This window comes from Tribolium castaneum, chromosome 5 (assembly GCF_031307605.1).
Source record: "Tribolium castaneum strain GA2 chromosome 5, icTriCast1.1, whole genome shotgun sequence".
Taxonomy (NCBI): Eukaryota; Metazoa; Arthropoda; class Insecta; order Coleoptera; family Tenebrionidae; genus Tribolium; species Tribolium castaneum.
The window spans coordinates 14,674,677-14,693,799 of NC_087398.1; the positions used below are offsets into that span (position 1 = coordinate 14,674,677).

The window sequence follows — 19,123 nt, forward strand, 5'->3', positions numbered from 1 at the left end:
TCGTGTAATCCAAAAATGGAAACATAGTTTTTCCATTGAAAAAAAAAATAGGAAAGTTGATAACAACTTTTTATTTTCATTAATCAAAACCTAACGGATTACGGTTGCATACAAATTTTCAGTTGACTATCGTTATTAGAACTCCCAATTCTTCTAATGTGGGATCATGAAAAAAATAACGACACTGCGCGTTAGTTAAAAAGTTGATTAAGCCCTTGCAGTGTTTGGTTAAGTTAAGCGTCAAGTTAACCTCGGTTAAAGTACTGAAATTTGCAAATTAAGCCAAGAAATCAGCCGTTAAACTTTCACGATTATTGTTTTGTCATGTGGTTAGTTTTTTGCGTTGATTTTACTGATTTGACATTTTATATTAGTTAACTTGATGCACAATTATAACACAGAATCAAAAGTATGGAACTGAGTGGTGAAGGAAAATTGCATTCAATGATTACATTTTGAGAATGAATTTTTTGTTTTGTTGTGAATTTTTAATTAGAGATGTAGTTAATCCTTACCTAGATCGTAGTCTTTGTAAGAAAGTGTTATGGTTGAACGCTATTTAAAAAAAATTAAAAAATATAGCTTAAAAACAAACGAAAAAATTTAAAAACTCTTGAAAAACGGTCACATTTTATAATAGTTATGAATTAAATTTAATAATAAACAAAAAATGCTTGGTTCTATATTTTCTGTTTGCCTGGTATGTTTACACTAGAGAGGACTTTTTCCTTTTATTTATTAATCTGTAGCTTTCAAGAGTTCAATAGTTCAATGTTTTTTTATTCTGGTAGAATCGAATATTATTTTTTCAGAAAATAACACTTTCTCCATACTTGCTAAAAACTATTCAATAATTGTTGAAATTTAAAATGTTAAAGCAAAACCTTCCTACCGACTGCGCCAATTAATCTTGCAGGAAACAAGACCTTTTTTAAATTATTGTTATAACTGACAGCAAGTCACAAAATTAATTAGAAATGAAAAGTCAGAATCGTGCGATTTTGTATTATTTTTCGTTTCTTAATCCTAGTCTATACTCCTTTTCGTAATCAGGTCGCAGTTAATGAACAACTTCCTCATTGCGCTTCTTTTCCATCTAACATGATAGGAGCCAATAAGACAAACGGCATTAAATACGACTGGAACCACTTAAGGGTCACGATAGTCGTAATTTCTTCAAAAAGAATATTTTATGACTATTCATTATCAAGTTATTGATTGATGGTTATTGAGACGAAATAGCACATTATTATAGGTTAAATAACGTTTCTCGTGGCTATAAATTTGCATTTTTGATCAGGTTACGAAATACCAGACACTTTTAAAGTGCCACCCTTTTTACGAAGGATTAAGATAGAAATCACTCAATTCCATCTAAAATTCCGGCAGCTTAAACCTGCGGAATAATTGAACGCTGAAAACTGAAACAGATGGAATTTATTCGAAGAAATGCGAAATATCTGTGCTGTAGTTCGATTCTCAGATCTTGCATTAGCTTAATGAGTCTTCAGCCTAGCAACAAAACAGTTTCCCTAATGGAAATTAGTTCCAACCTCACGCACAGAAGACAGAAACGTGCCGGCATCACTATCTTATAGCGTGTAGATGGTAGACATCAGCTGTCGCAAATTGAGTTGGCAAAACTGCTGAAATGTTGCAGAGTAGACTTGGTGGTTGATACCAGGAGCGCTTTATCACATAATTTGTGCAACTTTGTTCAAGCTCTCAGGACAGAAGGAAGATAAACAGTGGTAAAGGCCACCTGCTATCATGAGTTTTATTATAAAGTTAATTGGGTCGTTAAAAATTAATTGTTCATTTAATGGTATAAAGAGACTATTTTTTCTTATTTTTTTTTGAAACTTATTTTCTATCACTGCCAAAATTACAGAAAATAAGGGAATGGGACAAGTGCAGTGCTACTTTAATTTTTTAAATTTAATAGTGTTTTTGTAATTACAAAAAATACTTATTTTTCACAATATTGTTATTAACAATATTGCAAGTACAAACTGATCAGGGAAGCAGACAAAGGCAGAGGGTAAGAGAAGCTAATTATTTTAGATAGAAAATACTATCCATAGTTATAACCTTAAAGTTACAATACAATAATTTCTTTTTTAAAATGTGGCAAAATATATTAGGATAACAACATCTCAAATTACAGGTGCCACCATTTGAAATAATACGTACTACAGTCACGATCAAAAAGAATGACGCCCCTACCAACCGGGCCATAGGACTAAACTCCTTTAGGTCATAAATCTCAACAAACAGGTTAGTTTACAAACTATTCAGCTAGTTTACAAAATATCCAGCTGGTTTATAAATTAGTTAAAGGTACACATTAACTGAATCACATAAGATTAGTTAGTGGTCGCGGTTTTAAGGGCGTCATTCTTTTTTATCGTGTCTGTACATGTATAAGTTGTCCCAGCAAGTAAAATTTTCTTGCAAAAATAGATGAGGTATTGTTTTGTTATACCTATGTGTCTTTTGCTAGGCATAGTTTGGTCTACCTCAAGTTTCTATATTTTTTATTATTCATGTAATATACCTATCCATAAGTATTTCAAACTTTCATTTCTAATTAATTTAGTGACTTACTGTTAGCTATAATAATTAAAAAAAGAAGTATTGTTTTCTATAAGCTTAATTGGAGCAGTCGGTAGGTTGGTTGATGGAAACACCTCTCCTCTAAACATCGTACACTGTAACATTTATTCTACAACTTCAACAATTATTGAATAGTCTATAGCAAGAATGGAGAAAGTGTTAGTTTCTGGCCTTATTTTTTATTGAAAAATTATATACGATTATACGAGAATAAAAAAAAATAAAAACTTGATAAGTTCACCATTATGTTAAACAAAAATTTTGAACTGTTGAACTCTTGAAAGCTACAGATTAATAAATAAGTTACAGGTTAATACATACATGTAAGTGTAACCATACTAGGCAAACAGAAAATATAGATCTAAGATGATAAATGATAGAACATTACGAAATATAATTGTTTTTCAAGAACACATTTTTTTTATTTTTAAGTTATGATTTTAATTTTTTTATTACATAGAGTTCCACTGTAGGTAAATCTTTTTTTTACAAAAACTAAGATCTAAAGATATAACTTACTATAACTTACTACTTAAAAATTTACTTTTTCTTAAAGAAAAATTTTAATTCAAAAAAATCGCATAACTCAACAAAACAATAATTTATTTCTAAAAACAGTATAAACAAAAAATACTTAATTCTACAATTTTTTTATATACTATTCTATACATCAGTTAACTGTGGAATTTGAATACTTACACCCGGTATTTCAATTGGCGGTTAAACCAAAGATATTTTGGTTACCAATTTATTTCGTGGTTTGGCGTATTTCAGTGCTTGGTTATGATTTAACCAAGTTTAAATTCTTTACCGAAGGAAATGTGTCGGGTTACTAACATTATCAGGGTTAGTCATTCTCATCGCAGTATCCTTATTTTTCTAACCTAATTTTTTCGCGAGATATCACGCAATTTTGGCACTTTCTACGATCCGTTTTTGGCTGTGTTTTGGTGGCGTTGTAATTATTTTATATGAAACTTGAGTGTTGTGGATATCTATTGCATTTCAAAAGGAACAATAAAAAAATCACCAATAAATCAAAAACAGATTCCTATTTTTCAACAACAACGCATACGCATTTAAAATCCTAGCGTGCCAAAAAGCTGGGAATTTAACCCAATTTCCTCTAAAGCACTGAAATATACATTCAAAGTTAAAATCTCGAGTAAGATTTACCATTGGTTAGTTACCAAAGATTTTACCTAAGGACTGAAGTACCGGGCGTCAAAATCAGTAACATCAAAAAATAACCACTGGACGTATAACAATAAATAATAAAAAATAAACTGCTGATATTTTAGTTTTGCATATTTCAGAACTTTAGCAGTATTTAATTTGATTGTTAACGACACTGTGGGCTGCAAGAGCTTTTTCTGGTTGACTCTTTTTTTTTTCATGATACCATTCAATTTTGCCATTTTCTGGGACTTTTTTGGGTATGTTTTGGAGGATTTGTGATTATTTTATGAACAAAAAAAATCATCAAGGAACTAAAAAAGATTAGTTTACGACTTAGCCCGAGCGGTTAGGTACTAAAAAATTTATTAAATAATTGTTAAGAATTTGACGACAATGGTTCCTAACAATTGCAAACAATCGACTTAATCTACAGGCATCTCTTAACATGCCGCTTACATAGTTTAAGTTAATTTTATAAAATATAAATTTTGATAATTAAAAATCAAGTATCTTTGATTTCAAAGAATAATGATGAATACCTACTGGTACTAAAATGCAAATGATAGTCTTGTGCTGATTAACAGGGTAATTTTGACTATACCTACCTACTAAAATAGACCACATAAAACATTGTAGCTAATTTTTTTTCTAAATTACGTATGTAGTTGAGAATTTAATTTATCAAAGTTAATGTCTTCACTGAAAAGGCATGATTACCATCACCAAGACTGCACATCTAAAATCTTAATTCCTAAACCGAGATTAAATTTTAACCAAAATTTTAACGTACTTCAGTCATTGCAGAATTAGAAATAGAATTGATTCTCTTCAGTCTATTCACAAACATCGAGCCATATCATGTTAAATGCGCATGCGTTGGTTAAGTCGGAAATTACTTTTTTTTTGTTTCCTAAAGAACTTTTGATTGTTCGCAAAAGCAAGATCGATATCCACAGGAAAACGTTTGGCAATTCGTAGTAGTTTTTAAACAAGTATTTAACCCACCATTTAACCCTAGAGTGTTAGCTGACATTGGTTTACTTACGCCTGGTATTTCAGTGCTTGGATAAAATCTTTAGTAACTACTCGATGGTAAATTTTACCCAAGATTTTAACCTTGAATGCGTATTTCAGAGCTTTAGTAGAAATTGGGTTAAATTCCCAGCTTTTTGGCAACACCGCTCGCAAGAATTTTAAATGCGCATGCGTTGTTGTCGTCGAAAAATAGGAATCTGTTTTTGATTTCTTGGTGATTTTTTAATTATTCCTTAAAATGGAATAGAAATTCACAGCGATCATGTTTTATATAAAATAATAACAACGCCACTAAAGCACAGCCAAAAACGCGTTGCAGAAACTGGCAAAACTGATGTGAGATATTTTGCGAAACAATTATGTTGGGAAAATAAGGACATTGCGCATGAGTGTGACTAACCCTCAAAAAAGTTGGTAAAGATTTAAACTTGGTTAAATCGTAGCCAAAGCACTGAAATATGTCAAATCAGGAAATAAATTGGTAACCAAAATATCTTTGGTTTAACCGTCAACTGAAATACCGAGCGTAACCCTGAAAAAATTGGTAACCCGACACATTTCCTTCGGTAAAAATTGTAAACTTGGTTAAATCGTAGCCAAACACTGAAATCAGTCAAACCAGGACGTAAATTGGTAACCAAAGTATTTTGGTTTAACCGGCAACTGAAATACCGGGCGTTTAAAAAAACCGTAGCTAATATCGTAGAAAAGTCCAGTATGTAGTTATCACGAGTTTAATCTTTTTACGGGTAGAAAATTAATAAAACTGGTGATAACATTTGTTGTGTGTGTAGTGCAACCAGTTCCCCTCTCGCTCCATATCAAGAAATCCTGTCCGAGGAATTCCTTGTAAACGATACCGCAATGACACCGTCATACATAAAGTGAAATATCTTCGTCAACAACTTCATTAATTAAGGTGACTTTGTCGGAAAAATGAACCCATCGTCCCACCATGTCCATCACACCATAACCTTATCACCACGGGAATCGATATAGTCATCATCGTAAATCAAACCCTCACTTATCTAAGCGTGGTTTCTGGCGCATGCACGCACCCCATTTCATGGGAGCCGTACGTTTTCAGCACGCCCAATACTTTCCCTACGGTTCCAACTCAAATCCCTTTTTCAAATAGCGCGGACATTCTCCCCCTCGTCGGGATATTGCATTCCTGGAGGAGCAGCGTGCGTGGTGGTGCGTTATCGATCCGTGGCAAGGGCGTCCTGGCGTCCAATCAACGCTCACGTCGGAGGGGAGCATCATCAGCGGATCACGTATCGGCCACGATACAGCACGGAGGTAATAAGAAGATTGGACTCGAGAGGAATTGGCCTTTCTTTGCATGGAACGAGAGGAGGGTGCGAGGACTGGGCTACCACTCACTGACCCATTGCTACAGGTGGCGGCATTCGAATACAGCGACGATTTCCTGAGCTAGAACCGATGATGAATGAGGAAGAGAGGAGCGCTGCTTTCGTAATTTATTACACGCTCAGAGAATGGCTCGTTTATGGCCCGCATAAATAATTTCTCCAGTTAGTGGAACATTTTATATGGACCTAATTTCTACGTGTTCCCAATGCATTTTATGTTCTCAAGTCAGTATAAAAACAAATAGACTGGGATTTTTTAGTTTTATTATTTTCAAAATCGTGAGAAGACAAAACGTACAATAAGTACGTAGGGGAGGGAAGCTCACAATGGCAGACTAAAATTGTTAAGTGTCAATATATTTACGACCCTATGGGGTCTATTTCTTTTAATTTTTCACAATGCAGATTGAAGTGAAAAAATGGTTAAAGAACGTTACCTATAGTAGATAAAAACTTAAGTTGTTGTACAATAGTTCCGATTTTTTTATTAAAGCGGTATAAATGCTTCTGATTTTACTAGAGAAAATTGTTGTTTATATTAAATTATAAACTCTTATTATCGTATCTGGGTTTGGGACATTTTTGATAATATGTTCCTGCTTAAGATCCTCTCATGCTATGCTGTTCTCAGTAATTATCGAACGGCATTCGAACTTCAAATTTTGACACATATTAGCTCTTATATTACTTTTTCTTAAATTATCGCTACTGGAGGACAGGTGATATTTTCAATACCCTTGGTATTGGACAGTTTTAGAATTGTTTTTTTCACCTGAACCCAAACTTGTAGATATGTCTTACTTTAGGACACCTTCCCATACCTACCTTTGTTTCATTATTCTGCTTCATTCTTATTTCGAAAGTTATGTTACAATAGCGTTTGTAACACTTAAAAGTTTAGAGTATATAGAGTTGCAAATTAGTTTGGTATACAAGAGAATAGAAATAGTATAACCGAAAATTCGACTAAACTGTTTTTAATACGTATATTATCTTTAACTCCAAAATTTTGAGGGTCACTGGAATGATTTGAATGTTATCAACTTATCAACAAATAGGAATACGTAACAGTTGCAATGAAAGAAAAAAAACAACATTAAATAAGTTGGCATAATTGCGGCTTATTAATATGAAGAATAATTAGGGACATTGCTGTAGCAGAACCAGCAGTTCTCAAACAAATAATGTAAAATGAGTTATTTGTGTTTATTACTGGTTTTCTTTAATCTTGCACATCTATTCCTCAAAACCACACCCTGTGTAGGTATATCTATACAGGGTGACTTTTTAAAACCAGCCACCTTGAACACCTTGGTTTAAATAATTAAGGAAAAATTACAAAATTTCTTTGTTGTGCTTTTAAAACTTGTATGATAACACAAATAACCCCCTAAAAATAAAATGACATGACCTCCTTTGTGATACCTTAAATGAAAGATAGTTTTCCACGAAATCCTACTGTCTTTTTTTGGAACTTTGATGTTTTTTTAATTTTTTTATAGATATCTATCGATTTTAAGGTCAAATTAGATTTACATTTACTTATGAAACATATTTTGTATCGGAACTCAAAAAAAAACTACTTATGTATAGGGGGTCCCCTCCATAATCCCCTCGTCGAACATATTCCCTTTAGAAACTCTTCTCCCCTCATTGATACCGGCTTTCCCTGTATTAATTTAAATAGCATTTTTGGAAATATTGATGTGAATCGATAAAATCTACCTCAATAAATTATCATCCACAAAGAAAGTTCTAATGGTACACCAGAAAGTGCATTTTTGATAACTTTTTTGATATTTTTTTTTGGTTTTTGGGTTTTGATGTTCTAGGACTTGGTCTGGGTACATTTCATAAAAAAATCGAACCTCAAGAAAATAAACACAGCTTAATTCCTGTTCAAAACACCTTTCTTTTATCACACAATTTGAAATTTTGAAAGGGTAAGTGTTACAAATTATAAAAGTCCACCAAAAAGTGACCGCTTACAAACAAAATTACTTGTGTTGCAATTATCAAATTTTCTTTTATTTTCTGACATAGTGTATTTGAAGGAGGCTCGTTAAAAATAGCATCCTGTATATTTAAAGTACTAGTAGGTAATACCAGCATGGAAACTCAAAAAAATATTCATAAAATATATTTAAGAAAAACTAATATTTGAAACAATGTTTTTTGTGATTTTCTCGACAAAACATAACACAAACCTTTAGAATTTGTTCTTTTTGTTTTTGGTTCCTCAAAAATAAAAGTACCACCACGGTCAAAGAAAGACACACATGCTCATTTACTGTAAAAGGGTCTTTACAATATAACCTCACTTTAACAAGTCATTGAAAAATTTTGACGTTTCACATGTCAAATTTGACATTAAAGCCTGCTTTACAGTGGATTTTCATGTTGTGTCAAAATTTTAGTAATTTTTTGCTCACTATAGTTTCAGCATTTGTAACATTGTTAAATTTAAACTTGATTAATTGTTGAAACGTTTCTGCTTTTCTATTGGCATCTTTGTTAAATAGGTAAGGGAAAACTATTTTACAAAATGTAATGTCATAACACCAATTTATACTTTTTCTTAATTTAATTACAATTACCTATGTAACCTTATTCATTTCTTAGACTCAGTATTGATATATGATAAAAAGGTTTTAAATAAAGAGAGTCTATATTGAGATATTCTTTAATGATGTTTCAGGGGAAATATTTCCCTTTTCTTAAAGGATATCTCAATATAGAGCTTTATTTTGCACCTTTTTTTTATAATTACAATTAATTTCGTGTCAAGTAAATGTAATAAACAACAAAATATAGTTGTGGAGAAATTTAAGGACTTTATAGTAGAGTTCTGAAGAAGAAAAGAAAGAAGAAAACTCTCTATCTTATCCCAATATTAACAGTTTTAAAGATATCAAACAGGATTTCAAAGACAGATGATTCTTGATGTTAACTCTTCCAATGCCTTTGAACAGTCGGAGTTACTTACCTCAAAAGGTGGCGACAAATAGTAACAATGTAAACTTTGGAATAAGTCACTTAAGAGATCCAAACTTCGTGCCTCAACTGTTTTTTTTTTCTCACATTTTCTAGTTTTTAAGTTACCTATTCTTAAAAACTAACCACAGATACAAATAAGGCGAGTTTAGTTCTTTTATGCACAACTAATTGTATATATTGTTTATAAAAAGTTTTCTCCCTTAACTTTTTGTTAAACTGATAATAAATGAAGTCGAAATAAGTATTTTTGCAAATTGTTTACACATTTAGTCACATTTATGATCATCTTCACAACCTTGCAAGGAAAAAACGAATTAATCCTGACAGTTATTAATTGTCACCAGTGTTAAATCAAAAGTGGGGCGCACATGTTTCGCAGCTTTGAGTCGAAAGTACCGCAGATTTTCCCGTATAATTACCTCGAAAAGTGTTGGCGATAATCATCTCTTTCACACGATTTTTGGAAAGCGAGAAATATTTGATCGTAAAACTTTTTTAAATTAAACTCACGCTGCGGCTAAAAATCAATTTGGTTCAAGCATCAAATATTATATTACACGCGGTGACAGTTCTGAAATTAAACCGGAAACCCACTTCATTTAGTCAAATCTGATACATTTTCATATTGTCGGCGGAAATATTGATATATGAATTAATTGCAATTATCGTGTGTGTCTTTGTTTCTAAAACCATTTAGAGGCAGCATTACAACGTTAAACTAACCCACACACGGACAAATATTTGCTTTTCCAATTTTCACTCTTGTTTACAAAATGATAAAATCCAGAACGAGAACGTTTCACTTACACGTTGTTCACGATTGGTCGAAACTTTTCAACCAAAGTTTCATTCCCGACCAATTATACTCGCTAATTGCAATTGTACGCACAAATGATTGGTGGTATCTGGGGCATCAATTGTGTCCATATTATTAAAATTCCTTGTTACAATTGGCTGGGGATTGTCAAATAAATCAAAAACTTACCTGCTTTACCCGGAACGGTGGTAAGTAGTGCCTCAGGTAGAGCGTCAAGGTCCTGCAACAAAGAAATTTTAGAGTAAAGCGTTTAATCACTTGTCGAGAAAATGCAGAGAAAAGTTCATGAACTCCTGCGTAACGGTCTCGCGTTGCATAAAGTGATTTATCGAGGATGGGAATTTTAATAGCGGCCATTATTAACGCAAGAATTTTTTACCCCTCCCGTGAACATGAACAGGAAATGCCGAAATTGTTTTACACAAAGAAGAAGATTAATTTTTCGCAGATTGTTCCCCAAATAATTGGAACGCACCCGCAAATGTATTTTTCATCATTTTTCCTTCGATGATTAATAATTCAGGTTGCGTTCGCTCATCAAATACGTGGCCTGAATCGAGGAAAATTTACATACCTAATTAAATATAGAATAACGCAACGGCTACCTAAGAAAACCAAAACAGGCCCGAAATTACAGGGAGAATATAAATCTCGCATTACTTTCAGAAGGTGTAGCTGCCTCTTGCTCTGACTCGTTGCGATTTTATCGCATCTCTTCGTCTGCTTGCATGTCAATACCAGAGGCTAGAGCAGCCAGCCCAACATATGACATATTTCCCAAGGGCAGGTTTACCCTTTTGATGGCGGACGAGGCGGCCTTATTGCAATTTCGTAATTTTCACGAACAAGATACAAATTTTATTAGTTCGTTCTATCGTTAGGTGAACTAATGCGGTCTCGAGGAGCAAATTATATGTCATTACTTTTATGAAATTATTAAACCCGGAAATTAGCTTCGATACCAATAAATATTGCAATGCAGTCAATGCGCCTAATTGGGCTTTTTTAAAAATTAATTGAAAACTACTGTTTTGAAATGTGATTTAGGCGAATGATCTCTCGCAAAAAATCAAAACCCATAAATTGATAATTGATACGTGTGCATTTAGCGTGTTTGAGAAATCTTTGTAAACTTTCTATTTTTCTGAATAATTGTTTTGTTACAGGGTGCCTTTGTCATATCCTGTGGAGGGAAAAGCTGCTTTGAAGAGTCAAAAATATAGAAGGTAGGAAAAGGCAATAAAACTGTATTCTTCTTGAGCAAACATTTTTTTCATGTATACTAGCCTATCAAAATTAATTTATTATTAATGTTTTGTAAAAACATTCTTAGGTGTAACAAATAAGGTTTGAAAGGAACAAGTCACGTCCCCAACTTAAAAATAAAACAGTGAAACCTCCCTAAATGGACACCTCCGAATAACGGACACTTCTTCACAACGGACATTTTTCTAGGAACGTAACAAAACCTATATTAAAATTTCCACCACCCATTAGTGGACACCTCTCCATAAGGGACAATTAAAGGTTCCTCATAGGTGTCAATTGTTGAGAGGTTTTACTGTAATTTTCGTTGACAATAATGAATTATTTTTAAAGTAGAGATATAACTTAATTCTCTTCAGATCTTTTTATTATGTATCATTAAATTTCCTTCGGCTCAAATTCATCGATTAAGTTTATACTGTCGACCTAAACAAGTAATGGGAATAGAAATTTTAGATATTACCGTAAATTTCAGTCGAACAAAATATGATATAAACTAATTGTTATGTATTATAATTTTCTGAAATTTTTGTAGATGCAATAACAGTATTCTAATAATTATTTGAATCAAAATTCTTTTCATATTTTTTTTTTGTTTTTGTTTTCATGTTAGCACAACTATCAAGACAAAGTTAGCAATACTCAGATGAGTAATTTCCTATCATTTACAGATCTGGAAAGCTGGAATTGCTATTATTGGTTTCATCTGAGAAAATTTCAGAAGTGCACCATAATTAACGCACCCTGTATGTAGGCATTAAATAAAAAAGACAAAAATGATTGCCTTACTTCAGTAGTTGATTTGTAAAACATTTGGTAGTGTCAAAAAGGCTGAAATCTCTTACCCAAGTTCTATTGGTATCAATAATAAAATTGAGGTGTCTGTCTCTGATGATTTCAAAAGAAGTGCAAAAATTGAAATGTAAACTGCTATTTACACGATGCCTAATCAATCACAAATGAACGTTTTAGAATTCCTGTCTGCCTGTCTGTTACTTTGTCAAAAATAGATTGAGAAACGGCTCAATGGATTTGAATAAAAGTTTCAGGGATTAAAATAGGAATTTTAACTTAAATTTTCGTATATGTTGCATTTTGATATTATGTCCCGCCAAAGCCAAATGATGCGAACTTTTTTGTAGTAAATGTAATTCTCTGCAATGTTCTTTCTTACATTTTGAAAACTAAATGTTGGAGTGCAAGTTTCAAATCTTTAGTATTTTTCTTCTTAAGTTTCTAATAGAAATTTTAGTCGTCAGTTTTTCTCAGCTTATTTTGAACTTGATATTGGATACTTCCGTCTTTTTTCAAATAATTCGTTACATCAGGTGAAGTTAGGTAATAAAGGTGTCTGCGCCATGGGCTTGAGACAAATTTTTTCAGCACCTAAATTTTTATATTATGAAGTTTCAACATTGATGTCTCTTGGGATTTGGGAAATGGAGTGTCCCAAAAAATACCTTTTTTCCATTTTTCTCTGACCCTTTCCCATTTCGTCAAAACTGAAATACCTAGATATTTTTTTCAACCACCTGGCAAGTAAGCATGTCACTATTCAATTCTTTCAGCCCTAAAGCCGTAAGAATTTTATTGCTACTATTATCTGTTCCTTAAATTTTTTGGCACAATTGACAAAAAGCTTGGTGTCCATTTAATTCCATTCAAAACATCAAAATTAAGAATAAAATAATCAATTGACTTTACCAAAATTTCTATTGAATTTTACGTTGATTGTACAGGTGAAAAATAGCGTAAGCAATAAAAGAACCACTTTTTAGTATCTTTATACAGGATGTCCATTTTTCGAGCTCCACCATGGGGATCTCTGTTATTATAAAAGGTACGAGTTTAGTTAAATTAGGGGAAAGTTGCGTATTTTTATGCTAAACAATAACCTGAAAGAAAATTTGGTGTGACATTTTAATTTTTGATTTATTGGGAAAAACGGAAATTTGTAAATTTTGTTTATATTTTTTTCAAGCAACAACCAGACGTTTTTAACTAGGACATTCTTCAGGTACTTTTTTCACAAGGAATCTAAATCTGTCATCCCATTTTCCAAGGTGTTCTTGATGACTGAGTTACAACATTCAACTTTGTTTTTTCTTATGAAAGCCATATTCGCTTTTTGTATTTTTGAAAAGTGTTTTTATTTCTGATTACAACAATGTATCGCATGATATGATTGAATTTTACATGCTGATCAAAATGGAGAAAAAAGCATTTTTGTGAAGAGTGCTTTGGAAAAAACGCCAACAAACTAGATTTTGGAAGTTTAATTGAATTTGGATCGAGAACTTTCACATTTCCGTCAAGCTTACATACTTGAAAACTAAACGACATGATAAGCTAGAAGTTTATTCTTCGTAAAACAAAACAAGTTCGCATATTTAATAGAACAGTCAAAATTGAGTTTGTTAAACAAAGTTTTTGACGTTTCTTCCAAAGCACTTCTTGCAAGAACGCTTTTTTTTTAATTCTAATCGGCTTCTACGATTCGATCATATCATGTAATCAGGAACAAAAAGACTTTTCAAAAAGAGTAAAATTCAATATGGCGTCCATAAGAAAAGCCAAAGTTGAGAGTTGTAATTCTGACAACAAGAACACCTTGGAAAAGGCGATGACAGATTTAGATTTCTTATAAAAAAGTGCCTGAAGAATGTCCTACTTAAAAAGTTCTGGTTCTTATTGTTTTCGCTTAAAAAAATAAAAACAAAAATTACAAATTTTTATTTTTCTCAATAATTCAAAAACTAAAAATAACACATCAAATTTTCTTTCAGATAATTGTTCAGCATAAAATGCGCAAGTTTGCCCTAATTTAACCGACCTCGTATCTCTCATAATAACTGAGCTGGAAAAACGGACAACCTATATAATAAGCGAGTTGGGGAACGTGGTGGGGGTGTTAAGACAATTCACATTTTATTTTTTCGCAGTTGTCTTAGATTTTTCGACGCGTCAAAAGACGATAGAGATCTATTAAGTTTGGCATTATAGTAAAAATCCCATTTTAAATTTTTTATAAATAAGCAAAATATCGACAAAAATAGAAAAAGTGGAGGGAATATTGGGATTTTGTAAACAGTTGCCTTGATGATTCGAGTTAGAGAAGTTTCACTGTAGTAGTCATACATTACATCCATCTGCTTGAATTTTACCAATAAGGAATAAATAGAATTATTTTTAGGTATGATGAAAGTAAAGTAGGTAAAATGTCTTCGTTTCCTTTTATGCCTACTTGCACATGCCTTGTCTGGTGATTAGTGACTTTGCAGATCCATAATTGATTTTATTTTCGAAATGCGTCTATTGTTCGTGTGGTGTGTATCGTTAAGTGAGTGTAAGTAAGTCATCTCGGCGTTTCAAATTTGCCTGTGCAGCACGTCATAATGGTCAGGTCAGGCCTTTGGTCGGTGTAAACAATAAAGGCCCCAGGTAGTCGCAAGCCATGATGACTAGACGTTTCAGAATGACATATGGCTTCAAAGACCTCCTTTCTCTCTTTCAGAACCGCATCTCGTATTGCATTCCACGTCGGAAAAATAAACTGTTGTGTGGCAGATGACTTGAAAAAACAGAATCCATAGAAGTGAAATTCGTTTGAAAGGAGGTTCGAGTAGAGGGGAAACACACGATGAATTAGTTTAGGGTGGGTTGCACATACTAATCATTTCCAGAACCCTTGTCATGCTCTCTAAGCATCGATCATTAAAAATGGCCGACTATGCAGGCTTCATTTTGTTAACAGCACAAAGGAGAGACGCTTTTACAACACCGTTTCCCTCTCGCTCTCGACCCTCCATAAAACTTCTCGAATTCAAACTTTTTCTCCAAGGACATGTTTACGCACTTTTTCCTATTAGATTTATCACCGAACGTCCGGCGCTGCGATTGTTTCGCACCTAAGTGAAAAATTAATTGCAGCATGGGCACACCACACACAGACGTCGAATCTATGAATCCGATGGAGCGAAAATCAATATCCAATTTATATTACAAAGTCCCCCCGAACGGCCACGATAACGTGACGTACAGTTGAATGACATATAGAGAGATTCTTTGTTGTACGAGAGCCAGGTGTATGTTGTGTACGGCTGGAATATTTGGAAATAGAATAGAAAGGGTTTAGGATTCGGCACGGATTTCAGCTCCCCATCGATGGCTGGCTGGAGGAGGCGAGGCTTAAACCGATGGAAATTGATGGATGACGTACCGGTACCATCCGTTACCAGCATGTGCAATACGTCTTCATTTGCATTGAATTATGAAATTGCGAGATTATAGATAACATTGCAAATAGGTTTTGTGATTAAGTTGAATCCAATATTTTTAAAAATTTTTGCAACAATTAGATAATAATATCCCTAATTTAAAATTAATTAAATTTAAGTACTATACTCAAAACTCTTTTCGATTATAAAGCAACTTTGATGGTTACAAGAACACAAAGAATCACTTCTATAAAAAATTACTGTTAAAAACTAATCTATTGACAAAATAATAAATAAATATTATTAACAGCTTGTTCACTTTTGGGGAATTTAAAGTTCTGACAGAAGGTATACAGGGAGACATGACAAGCAATATTTACAATGCCCCGTTTCGCCCTAAATTGTGGAATATTACTGAAACTTTCGAATTCTAGCAACTTTATTTATGACGGTGGATAGTTCCATTTTTCATTCTAAACGAAACCAAAATTGAAATTACTGTGAAAGAAGCACACAAAAATGTTAATTTTTCAATTATTGAGAAGGCACTCACTAATGAAATTCGGAAGTGGTCATGACTTTTAATCCATATAATTCGCAATATAATTTTACAAACTTTTTTTAAATGTTTGAGACAGATGTTATAGAATACTGTCTACAGTCTACCGGCTAAATAATGGATTCTGTTCAGAGACGTCTACGTCTAAAAATAGTTGACTGACCACACTTTTATGTGACTGCTTTAAAAACAAGGATGTAATCACTGATCAGGAGCTTAATATCTAAGCGCACATGCAAACGGTCGAAGGTCTAAAGAAACATTAAATAATTGCGGCAAAAAACACAGCTCTGGATTGGTTCAGACTACGGAGGATTATAACTTAGGAGATACAAAAATGAAGGATTTTTTGAACCCAAAAAATTGTACAGCAAAGTAGAAATGAGGGCGCTACGAGCGTTATTCCGTCTCGGCGCCAAATCATTTTAAATTAATTTAAATCCAACCAATTCACTAATTAATTGGAAAAAAAATGCAGAAATGTTGGGCTATGCACTTGTAACACTGAGAAAAACTGACGACTAAAATTTTCATACGAAACTTGATAAAAAAATTATTTAAAATGTTCGACTCGTATTTTTACGGTTAAAGATACAAGACAATTGTTACGAAGAAATTTGTAGAGAATTAAATTTTCTTTAAAAAAGTCCGAAAAAACCGTATCTCTATCTATAACGGTTTAGGCCCCAAAGACACTAAAGCGACGGATTCGTTTCATTTTACCGGTGGTCAAGTAAGGAAAAGTTAATTTATACCTAGACTGTAGAAAATAGAAATATGGTGTCGTACATTTTTTATAGGAAATTTATTTCCCTACAACTTTGTTCTTTACACTTTTTTGTATCTTGAACCGTATTCCCAGCGTTTTGATAAATATCGCTTAGAATGATCAATTTGTGAACGCTGCGAATACGCTTGTAGATACAAAAAAAGTGTAATGAACAAAGTTATAAAGAATTAAATTTTCTACAAAAAAGTCCGCGACATCATATTTCTATCTTCAACGGTTTAAGTATAAATTAACTTTACAATACTTGACCACAGGCAAAACGAAACAAATCCGTCGCTTGAGCATCTTTGAATGACTTTGAGGCCTAAATGGTTAAAGATAGGGATATGGTGTCGCGGACTTTTTTGTAGGAAATTTAATTCTCTACAACTTTTTTCCTAACATTTCTTTTGCATATGTAACCGTATTCGTTTTGAAAAATATAAAGCCGAGTAGTAGGAAAGTGGTAAAAGTTTGAAATTTTAATAATATGTTTACGATATATTTTCCATTATGTTTATGTCTTACTATTGAGAATTTAACGCTCTATCTGTGTTTTTTTATTTGTGCAAATACAACCGTTTTTTTCAAATCTGAAAACCTAGACGGTAATGGAACACTTGCGCTCTCTGGTGACATTAACGGAACTACCGAGGACGGGAACATTTTATTTGTGCATCGTTTCATATCCTAACCTTTAGATATCCGTAGTTCAGACTTATTTACAGTGGAGCAAAAAAATTTTAATGATACGTCATTTCGATGAGTTCTTACGACGATTGTAAGAGGACGTGAACAGTAAAACTGAATGTGTACGACAAAGACGCAAAACTCCAGTAACTCCACAAATTGAGTTATAGTTCCATTACCAAGTAAATCTAAAACTCAAGAATAATTTAGATAATTATTTGATGTATTTATGTTTCTCCAACGCATTTTTTAAAGAAATCATGATACATGATGTGTGTTCAGAAATAAAAAACGTCAGCGTCAACAGAATCATCAAAAGATATCCATTTTGAAATTTTATCACTTTTTCAAGGTTAAAGTCTTTCGTTTCTGTTGTTCTTCTAGTTCGCAAAATGAGTTTGAAACAAAACTAAAATTGAAAGTTTTAATGCAACGCATATTTCTCGACGTTTCCTAAACAATGCTCGAATCAATGATTTTATTGGCTTATGTATATTTTCAACTTCCACTAAAATTGGCGGCAAAGATTTAAATGCGTAAAACAACCAACTTCTGCAAAGATATTCCAATACAACTACATAATGATTAGTGTTAATCAATATTAGTCATTGCAATTCGCCTACAAAAATAATTATACGAAAAATTTTTTAAATATGAAGTTCAACGTAATGGGTACTAGATTTCAAATAGAAAACAATCGGTAAATTAATTTTTGAAACCTTTAAAATCATAAAAAAATATAAAATTTATAGAATCTTGGTCTAAAGAAGATATAAGAGAATTTTCAAACTTTGGCCTTGATTTTACTTATGATTTGAATTTTAATCAACACAAAAAACGAGTAATAATATCTAGCGACAGTTAAATTTGGGAAGGCATTGTTTTAAAATTGTTTTTAATTATTGTTTTTAAAATTCTACTCTAACCAAATTCTTTCAGTTTTATTAAATGCCTTCGAGTTTGAAAACGTTCGTTTAGTTGTTTCTTGTCCGTAAACCGTGTTCCTGAACTGAAACCACATCAAGCACCAAATTTCCACTAGCCACCACCAAAGTTGCCGAGAACCTATTTCGAACATGAAAAGGATTAGGAAGCCGTCATTATAAACACCTTCTGAGAACTCTTGACAGGTTGACATCTGCTCAAAAGTTGAGACTTTGTTGAAAAAGAAGTAAACATCACAGTTGAAAGCCGAAAACGAAATAACTTTGGGGCGGTAACTCCGGTGTCAGCTCGGAGCTACTCGGAGGCAACCGGCACTAGGTCACTGGCCCCAGTCAGCTGATCGATTACGCTAGGCTCCTCCACTTTGTATCACCACGAAAGCGTCACATGGCTTGAGTACGTTCGAAGAGGTGTGCATGCTTCGACGTCGTAAACGAAAGTTTTAGAGAAAATTGTAGCTAGAAGGTCGGAAAATGCATGGGGAAAACTGCTAGTTTATTATTATGTGTCTCGCAGGAATTGGAATAAAAAATTAAATTAAATAAATTGACCCAAATACAAACATTTTATGGCTTTCTCTCCTCTTTCATTATGTTCTATTTGCCGCAATGTAATATTGCATCGAGTTTCATTATCTCGTAATGGGAAGAAGCAAAA

General features: G+C 32.9%; 1 protein-coding gene across 1 annotated transcript in view; it reads left to right on the top strand.

The window, feature by feature from the left end:
- The window catches only part of LOC655187 (D-2-hydroxyglutarate dehydrogenase, mitochondrial), a 153,445-nt gene that overhangs the window by 31,017 nt on the left and 103,305 nt on the right, over positions 1-19,123 (top strand). Inside the window, exon 2 of the mRNA XM_015978237.2 lies at positions 11,187-11,246. The gene's annotated coding sequence lies outside the window, so the exon portion shown is untranslated. The remainder of the gene's footprint in view (positions 1-11,186; positions 11,247-19,123) is intronic.